At 47.3% G+C, this 8,727-nt stretch overlaps 1 long non-coding RNA gene across 1 annotated transcript in view; it reads right to left on the minus strand.

The window, feature by feature from the left end:
- Window positions 1-8,727, minus strand: part of LOC110316330 — a 38,913-nt gene that overhangs the window by 9,615 nt on the left and 20,571 nt on the right. The window contains exon 3 of the long non-coding RNA XR_002380265.1: window positions 2,406-2,511. This is a non-coding gene — a long non-coding RNA (uncharacterized LOC110316330). The remainder of the gene's footprint in view (window positions 1-2,405; window positions 2,512-8,727) is intronic.

Raw genomic sequence — 8,727 nt, forward strand, 5'->3', positions numbered from 1 at the left:
TGCATGGACCCCATCTTTCCATGCTTCCCCCACCCCTGCATGGACCCCATCTTTCCATGCTTCCCCCACCCCTACTGCCTTTTAAGTGTGAATATTGTGACGGAACCTTGCTCTCCTGCCTGTGTTGGGATAACAAACGCATGATTCTTTTCCCTTCTAGTTTCTTCCGGATCAGAAGCTTCCAGAAGGAAATTGAGGCTGACCACTGAACAACCTGATTCTTATTGTGAACAAAACCGGAAAAGCTGAAAAATCCATCGCCAGACACGAGGGATGGGAAAACATAAACGGGTGCTTCTAACTCAGCAAAGACACTCTGAACAGACATCTCCACTCCGGCTTCCCACACCCCGCGACGGGTCCTCACATTTCCTTCTCCTGTGCTCTGTTCTCTCAAGCCTTCAGCATCTCTCAAGAAACCTGACCACCTGCTTGGCCTCTTCCCTCTGTCTCTCTACTCTACCTCTCTGTCCTTTCAAGTCACACCCGTGCCCTGTCACCTCATTGCCAAAGTCCTTGTGTTGCTTCATCTGGACAAGTGTTTTCCATGCTTACATGTCCCCCACCTCCAACCCCACTGCTGGTTTCTGATTATAAGCCTGCCAGAGCACTGTCACAAAAGCAAAAGCATTTTAATTGCTTAAGGACTCTGTGTCCTTGAGCAATGGTTTCCAGCCCTGGCTGCATGTTAGAATCAATCACCTGGGGTAATTTTAAGGTCTCAGCATCACAGCTGCGCACCAAACCAATTAAACCAGTATCTCTGAGTGCAATCAAGACGTGTGTGTGTGTGTGTGTGTGTGTGTGTGTGTGTGTGTGTGTGTTTACAACTGGCTAACTGCTGCTCAAGCCAAGGCTAGGAACTGCTACTGCACATGGGCTGCTCTCGGTTGGGCTCTGCAGGCACAGGCTGTCCTCCCACTCTGAAGCTCTGGCCACATGAGCCAACCTCATGGTTCTCACACTTTCTCTGCTCTCGCTTCTCTGGCCTGGCATGGCCCCCTGGAACTCCCTTCCTCCTCTCATGACCTGAACAACCTCTATCCACTGGGTGGTATAGACAGCTAAGTCACTGGAGATTTCCTTTTTACCTACATATTTTAAAAAACCTGCCAAGTAACAGAGACCACAGCATGCCCATTCCAGCCGTCAGTTGTCTGTGCAGCCTTCCATTTAACCCAACCTTTGCTCCCTCCACCATCTGACAGTATGCCCAGGTCTATCATTCCCTCCACCATCTGACAGTATGCCCAGGTCTATCATTCCCTCCACCATCTGACAGTATGCCCAGGTCTATCATTCCCTCTACCATCTGACAGTATGCCCAGGTCTATCACTAGGCTTCTCTAGGATGGCCTAATTCACCCTGTTCTGGACCCAGGTTTGCATCTCCCTCATGGACAAGACACTCAAGCATTGCTGGGCTCAGGGTCCCACGCTAGCTTCCTATTCAGTCTCCTTTTCTTTCAGCTTTCCTGTGTCTACTACTAGGCATGGTCTCTTACACGAATGCATGGACTGCCTCTGCTGCTAACACCTTGCTGGCACAGTGGTCCCACAAATAATGTCACTCTCCTTATAGTTCCTACCATAGAAACAACTACAGATGCCTGCTACTTGGCTCCATTAGTGAGAGACATATGAAGATAAGCTGGTCTAAGCAGCACCAGGACTCAGCAAGGTTGGCATACAGAAGGTGAGAGTCACTAGACCAGAGACAGGAGACATATCGCCAACCACCCCCACCCATCCATAGCAGGCACGGCTCAGTAATCCTGGCCTCTTAACTCCAAGCTCCAGAATGCTTTCAATATACACACTCCACCCATGAGTAGCTCAGGCTTATTTACCATCTTGGCGTTCCATGCCATGCACAGCCATAGATATGTCATGAGCACTCATGACCCAAACTGAATTGAGGCTACATTTGAAGGGTTGAGCTTATAAGTTTAGTGGTCAAGTGCTCGCCAAGCGTGTGCCCGTCTCTGGGTTGGCTCTCTACTACTGAGGTAAAAACAACAAAGTTACATTTGAACTTAGCGACAAAAATGGATCCAAAGTTAGGAATCTGCACGTGAGATCGTTTTAGAGACATTCTTTGTAGATGTAGTTTTGAAAGTCAGGAAACCACAGGGTCAGAGCCCAGAACAGGTCCTAGCTGGTTGTCCAGGCTCTAGTCTGGACCTCTTTCTGAAGCCTCTGTGACTTCCCATTGCTTGGGGGGTAGACAGGGGATTTTCATTTGCTGTGACTGTCGGGTCCGGCCCCCGTCTCTCTCCAGCCTCATATCCACGCGTCTCTCCCTAAATAACTAAAGCACTTCACACACACCCTGTCTTTTAATCTTCACCATCCAACCATGAACCTGGCTTGTTTATCCAATTTTATAGATGAGAAATTCTCACCTGATCCTCAGGGAGATTATGGGAGTTAGCTGAGGTCCCATGTCTGCCAGGTTTCCCCCATAGGCCTTTGAATCCCTCGCTGGCTGGCTCTGAGTGCTGCGTGTGCCTGTGGGTGAAGAATACAGCTTTGGGCTGACCCATCCCCAAACCAAGCAGAACAGAACTGGCTATGGATCTGTTGGAATTCAGACTGAGAGACCCAGAGGAGGGGGGCTAGTCATCTGGGCCACTCTCCACCCCTTGTGTGGCACAGTGTCAACAGAACCATGTAGTTGTGTAGTGTGTAGTGTGTGTGTGTGTGTGTGTGTGTGTGTGACAATAGCTGACTCCCTCAAGAGGAGAAAAGCCAAGTGCACTGTTCTCCAATTCTTCCTGCTTGCCCCACCCTCCACCTTCGGTGTTCACAGTTCTTCATGTTTTAACACCTGAAAAGGAAGAATACTGGGGGAAGGTCCCCTTGGTAAGCCAGCCACTTTCTCAGGAGCGCTGGAGTACAATACAGCTGGTCTCAGACCCTGTCTCCAGCTGGAACTCCCACCTGTATATGACATCTGACTATGACAACATAGGGGGTCACAGGCCACCCATTGGGATACCTCTGTGCCATATTTGGAATGCAAATGCCCAGGGCTTTTCTGACAGCATCCTCCCGTCACAGGGCAGTGCCTTCTGCCAGGCAGCGCCACTGGGCTTAGCTGAAAAGACTGCAGAACCCAAGCTGACATACGGTGAGGGTCAAGCTGCTGGACGGAAGCCCACACTGACCGCATGAAGAACAATGACTCTTGCTGTCCTGATGCCCACCGTGGCTCTGCAGTCTATATCCTGATTCTGCAGGATAGCAAGAGGCTGGAAGAAGTTCGAAGAAGCTGTGGAGCGGCATCCCCTGCCCTCCCTACGCACACACCCTCACCACCACCATGACTCTGGCAGGCTCTGAGGATAAACAGCACACCCTTTCCCAGAAGGGGCTCCGGTTGCAACACGGCACAGCTATTAATCAGCTGTAAGGTGCAGCAGGGCTTCCTTGTTTTAGGGTAGATGCGCTGGGTTTTGTAAAGAATAACAGGAATTTGACACACCTGAGTGGGGCTCCGACTTTGGGTGACTTTTCCTGGTAACTTTTCCTTGTCCCTCTGAAGAGGGAGTCAGTTTACTGAGAATATACACTGCTGCCTGTCTGCAGAGGATGCTAGGTTCCACAGAGAAAGGCTTTGTATTAGGCGAGTCTCCAAGTGGGGACTGGACACATAGAAGTTACATAAAGGGAAGTTGGCATGATGCAATCTTTTACATTCATGGTCCTCACTGATCTGTTACAACAGGAAGATATAGTCATTACAAAGTATCAGCAAATGTTCATTCAATTTAACATTAAGGCTTTTGTAAAGGGAAGGGTTGAGACAGCTGGAAAGGAGGTGGTCATACTGGCACAGCCTTGTTCCAGATCTGGGATTCTGACAGCCACCCACCTCCATAACCTCAGTGGTGTGGAAGGAAAAAGTCCTCCTTCCTTCCTTCCTTCCTTCCTTCCTTCCTTCCTTCCTTCCTTCCTTCCTCTCTTCCTTCCTCTCTCCCTCCCTTCCTTCCTTCCTTCCCTCTTTCCTTTTTTCCAACTTTCTTCCTTTCTTCCTTCCTTTCTTTCTTTCTTTCTTTCTTTCTTTCTTTCTTTCTTTCTTTCTTTCTTTCTTCCTTTATCTGTCTGTTTTTCTTCCTTCCTTCCTTCCTTCCTTCCTTTCTTCCTTTTTCTTTCTCTTTCTTTCTTTCTTTCTTTCTTTCTTTCTTTCTTTCTTTCTTTCTTTCTTTCAGATTGGTCCTTTGGGCCTTCACCTAAGCTCCTTGCCAAGGTCCTGGGGAAGACCAGAGAGATTCTTCTAGCTCTCAGGGACTTGGCACTTGGAAGCAGGTGCTTCTTGCTAGGCATTCTTTGTCTCCTGGGCACTAACAGTCGAATAACTTCATTCTACCACAAGCTTCAATCACGATGTCCTGACTCACCAGGAGCCACAAGGTGGGTAAGACTGACATGGCTGAGGCCTCTGAAGCTATGAGTGAAAATAGACTATTCTTCTTTTACATGAATCACTCAGCTGTGTTGCCATGCTGACAGAAAGCCAACAGACACACACCTTCACATGTTATGGTTTCCAGGTAGTTAGAGTGGCCATTCAGAAATACCCTCCTCAGGGACCACTGCCCTCCAGCCCTCTCTAACACTTAGAACAAACCCATGTCCTGGTTAGAGTTTGTCAATTTTCCTCCATTAAATTGGTCTGTATCAATAGGTATTTTCCTGATGCTAATTACTCTAGGAGGGTCCAACTTACTGCAGGTGGCCTGGACTGAATAAGAAAGGTGCTGAGCAAGCCAGAAGACGCAAGCCATAAGCTGCATTCCTCCATGGTCTCTGCTTCAGTTTCTGCATCCAGGTTCCAGCCTTGGGCCTCTGCCTTGGCTTCTTTCCGTGATGAACTATCACCTGTAAGCCTAATAGACCCTTTCTGTCTCGAAGTTGGTTTGGTGAGCATTTTATCGCAGCAACTGAGAAGCAAACTAGGGCAATCTCTGTGTCTTAGGGTTTTACTGCTGTGAACAGGCACCATGACCAAGGCAAGTCTTATAAAAGACAACATTTAACTGGGGCTGGCTTACAGATTCAGAGGTTCAGTCTGTCATCATCAAGGTGAGAGCAGGGCTGTATCTAGCTGGGCATGGTGCAGGCAGAGCTGAGAGTTCTACATTTTCATCTGAAGGTTGCTAGTGGAAGACTGACTTCCAGGCAGCTAGAATGAAGGTCTTAAGCCCACACCCACAGTGACACACCTTCTCCAACAAGGCCACACCTCCTCATAGTGCCACTCCCTGAGCCAAGCATATACAAACCATCGCACCCTGTCTTCCACATCACTTCCTTTGGGTCATTCATAAGGGAAAAGTTACCTTATTCCATTTTGATCAAGAGTCACTAAGCAGAGAGAGATTATCGCAGTCACCTGTCTGCACTCTGCCCTCGTGCCACAGGGAGTTCTCCGGGGACCCTTTACAAAGCTACTCATCTCATTTTTGAGGGTTCCACCCTCGAGGCTAATCAGACTTTGAGGCCTGTGCCCTACCACCTTCCTAAGGCCATCAGACTGCAGTGGGGACTTCAGCATGGAAACTTGAGAGGACAGGGCTCTGCTCCTACAGAGTTCCTTCTGAAAATCTCTCTGTTCCTTCCTTACACACATCAGCCAGCTTCCCCAGGCTCACACGTTCTTGCCTCCAAATCTCACTAATTTAGAATGTCGCCAGCACACGCGCTTACCATGGTGCACATGTGAAGATCAGGAAACAACTTTTGAGAGTTAATTCTCTTCTTTCATTGTGGATTCCAGATATCAAATTCAGCTCACCTGCTTGCACATTGCATACTTTGCTCACTGGGCCATCCCACCAGCCCAGAAGGATCTAACTCAATGACCTCATTTTAATTTGATTACCTCTCTAATGACCCTAGTTCCAAATATGGTCACATTCTGAGGTATTATTTTGGGAAACACAATTTGCCTCATAACATGGTCTGTCACTATGACAATATAATCCTACTTAAGAAAAACACATGAGCCCTCAGGTAAAAAGAGGCAGTGTACAAAGGCACAGGCTACTGTGAGGATTAAATAAGATAATACCCAGAAAGGCCTGCTGTCAGACTGGGTGTGGTGGTGCACACCTTAAACCCCAGCACTCAGGAGACAGAGGTAGACAATCTCGGTGATCTGAGGCTAGCCTGATCTACAGAGACAGTTCCAGGCTAGTCAGGGTAGTCAATACATCTTAGTTTCCATTCTTATGTTTTCAGGTCATCAACCAATCAATGTTAGAGGCTAAGTTTTCAAAGACAGAGTCATGCTATACAAATACAAGACGAAAACATGTTAAAGACCTTATCTAGGCTAGCAATGGGGGAAGCAGTAGGGCGTGACAAGAATTCTCTCTTAAGGGAGATTTCAAAGAATAACACACACACACACACACACACACACACACACACACACACAATACCATTGAAAGAATTTGCTAATAGGTACAGAATAACCCTATCGCCCCACTTAAGGTACTTCTTCTGAACCTTAAGGTGAATGTTTTGGATTAACTTTTCTGCAACTTAAATATTTGTAGATTGATCCTAATATAGTAGACGCTATATCCAAAGGATGTACCAGACACTCCATAGATATGCACATACACAGAATTCACACATATGACACACATACATGTGATACTCAGAGCTTCTCAGAGATTTTCTATCAGAGGGAAGTCTTAGTTAGACAAATAAGCCTTCTTGCATTCTCCTATTTTTCAAGCAAGGTGGTGCCGAAGCTAAACCCACAAAGCTCCCAAGTATAAAACATTGTTTTAAATAAAACAAAACAGTCTTAGAGACTCGGGAGATGGCTCCGTGGGTAAAGTACCTGTCACACAAACACGAGGCCCAGAGTTTGATCCTCCGTATCTGTATAAAAAAACCATGGGCCAGATACAGGAGAGCTTGGCTGCACAGGGAGCCACAGTCCCAGCCATGGGGAGAGAGGAGCCAGGTGGCTGGCTCTCCAGAGCTCACTGGCCGGCCAGTCTTGCTGAACTGATGCGTTCCGGGTTCAATGAGATCCTGTAACAAAAATTCAGAATGATTGAGGGCGACACCTGATGTGGGCCTCTGGCTTCCACAAGCATGCAAACACACATATGTGCAAATGCACCTGCATGTACATGTTCCCAGCACTCACATCAGGTGGCTTACAACCTGTAACTCTAGTTCTAGGACTGTCCAGCACCTCTGTCCTCCGCTGACCCCTGCACTTATATGTGTGTGCACGCACACACACACACACACACACACACACACACACACACACTTAAAAGTAATGAAAGTAAATTGTTAAAAGAAGAAAAACCTCTCTATAAGCCCATGATGATGTCAAAGCCCCTGTGGCAATGGCTTTTCCAGGCAGTGACTCTGAAGTCAGCCTTCACCACCCCTCTCCTCATCCTGGTCTGAGGTGAGAAGCAGGCCCAGAGGAAGAAACCTTATGTTCTTTCCCACTTGTATCCCTTCTAGCCTAGCCCCGCCCACACTGTCACTTGGAGCTACAGTTCTGAGAGGCCCAAGGCTCTTCATCTCTGTAGCCCCTGCACCTGGCAGTATGCCCAGCCAAGGGCAAACCTCCGTTTACTTAGCCAGGTTAAACTGCATTAAATCTAACAGAATTCCTTTTTGGGTCTCTGTCTTCAGAAGAGTGGGTGGTATTGCTCATGCCTTACTGCCTTTTAGCCTCACCCACAAACGCAGCTTTCTTTCAACTGCTAACTCTGACTTAGAGGCAATTGCATAAACACACCTCAACAAGACAAAGGTCAATTGCCTCCCCTTTGACTAGGCTGCAGCAGGCAAGCTTGGAAAGCCACAGAGGTACCATTTAGTGGAAGAAAGACCTACACAATTAATCAGATTTTCAACTACTAATTACATATTAGTGCTAAGTAATAGTTCCCTCTTCTCGCTGGGCATATCTGAGCCTTCCATAAATGCATTCTTCCCACTGCCAAGGCTGAGAACTTGGTGGGGAAAAGGACCCACGCCTGGATGAGGTAGAATCCTCAGAGCCTAATAACGTTAATCATAACTGGCAGATGCTAAGGATGCTATGCTTTATAGAGAACTGTTTTTACAGGCCATCATTTGGTTCCTGCCAATCATCCTGTGAAGGGTGGTCTTTATTCGCATCTTAATCACAAGGTCATTATAATCCAAAGAAGTGAAGCTAAATGGGAATAGGCAAGGCTTGGGCTCACATCATCTGACTACAGATCAAATTCTCTTCTGGAGAGGGGGGAATGTAGTGAGAGTTTTGGTTTCTTTAAAAATCCAGTTGTGGGCTGGTGAGATGGCTCGGCGGGTAAGAGCTCCTGACTACTCTTCCAAAGGTGCAGAGTTCAAATCCCAGCAACTACATGGTGGCTCACAACCATCCTTAACGAGATCTGACTCCCTCTTCTGGAGTGTCTGAAGACAGCTATAGTGTACTTACATATAATAAATAAATAAATAAAAAATCCAGTTGTGTGATTATGTTTTTATTTTGATCCCAGGTGTGGGATATGGGGCTGTTTCAGAGTGTCCACAGCTGCTGATTATGATTGTCTCATGCTCTAGGAAGGGCATGATTTTTGCCAACTGTAGATAGTTTAATTCTGGGGACTATGGAGAGGGGCAGGAGGTGAGAAGAAGAAGATGAGGAGAAAAAGGTGGAGGAGGAGGAGGAGGAGGAGGAGGAGGAGA

The sequence above is a fragment of the Mus pahari genome, chromosome 1, assembly GCF_900095145.1.
Source record: "Mus pahari chromosome 1, PAHARI_EIJ_v1.1, whole genome shotgun sequence".
Lineage (NCBI taxonomy): Eukaryota > Metazoa > Chordata > Mammalia > Rodentia > Muridae > Mus > Mus pahari.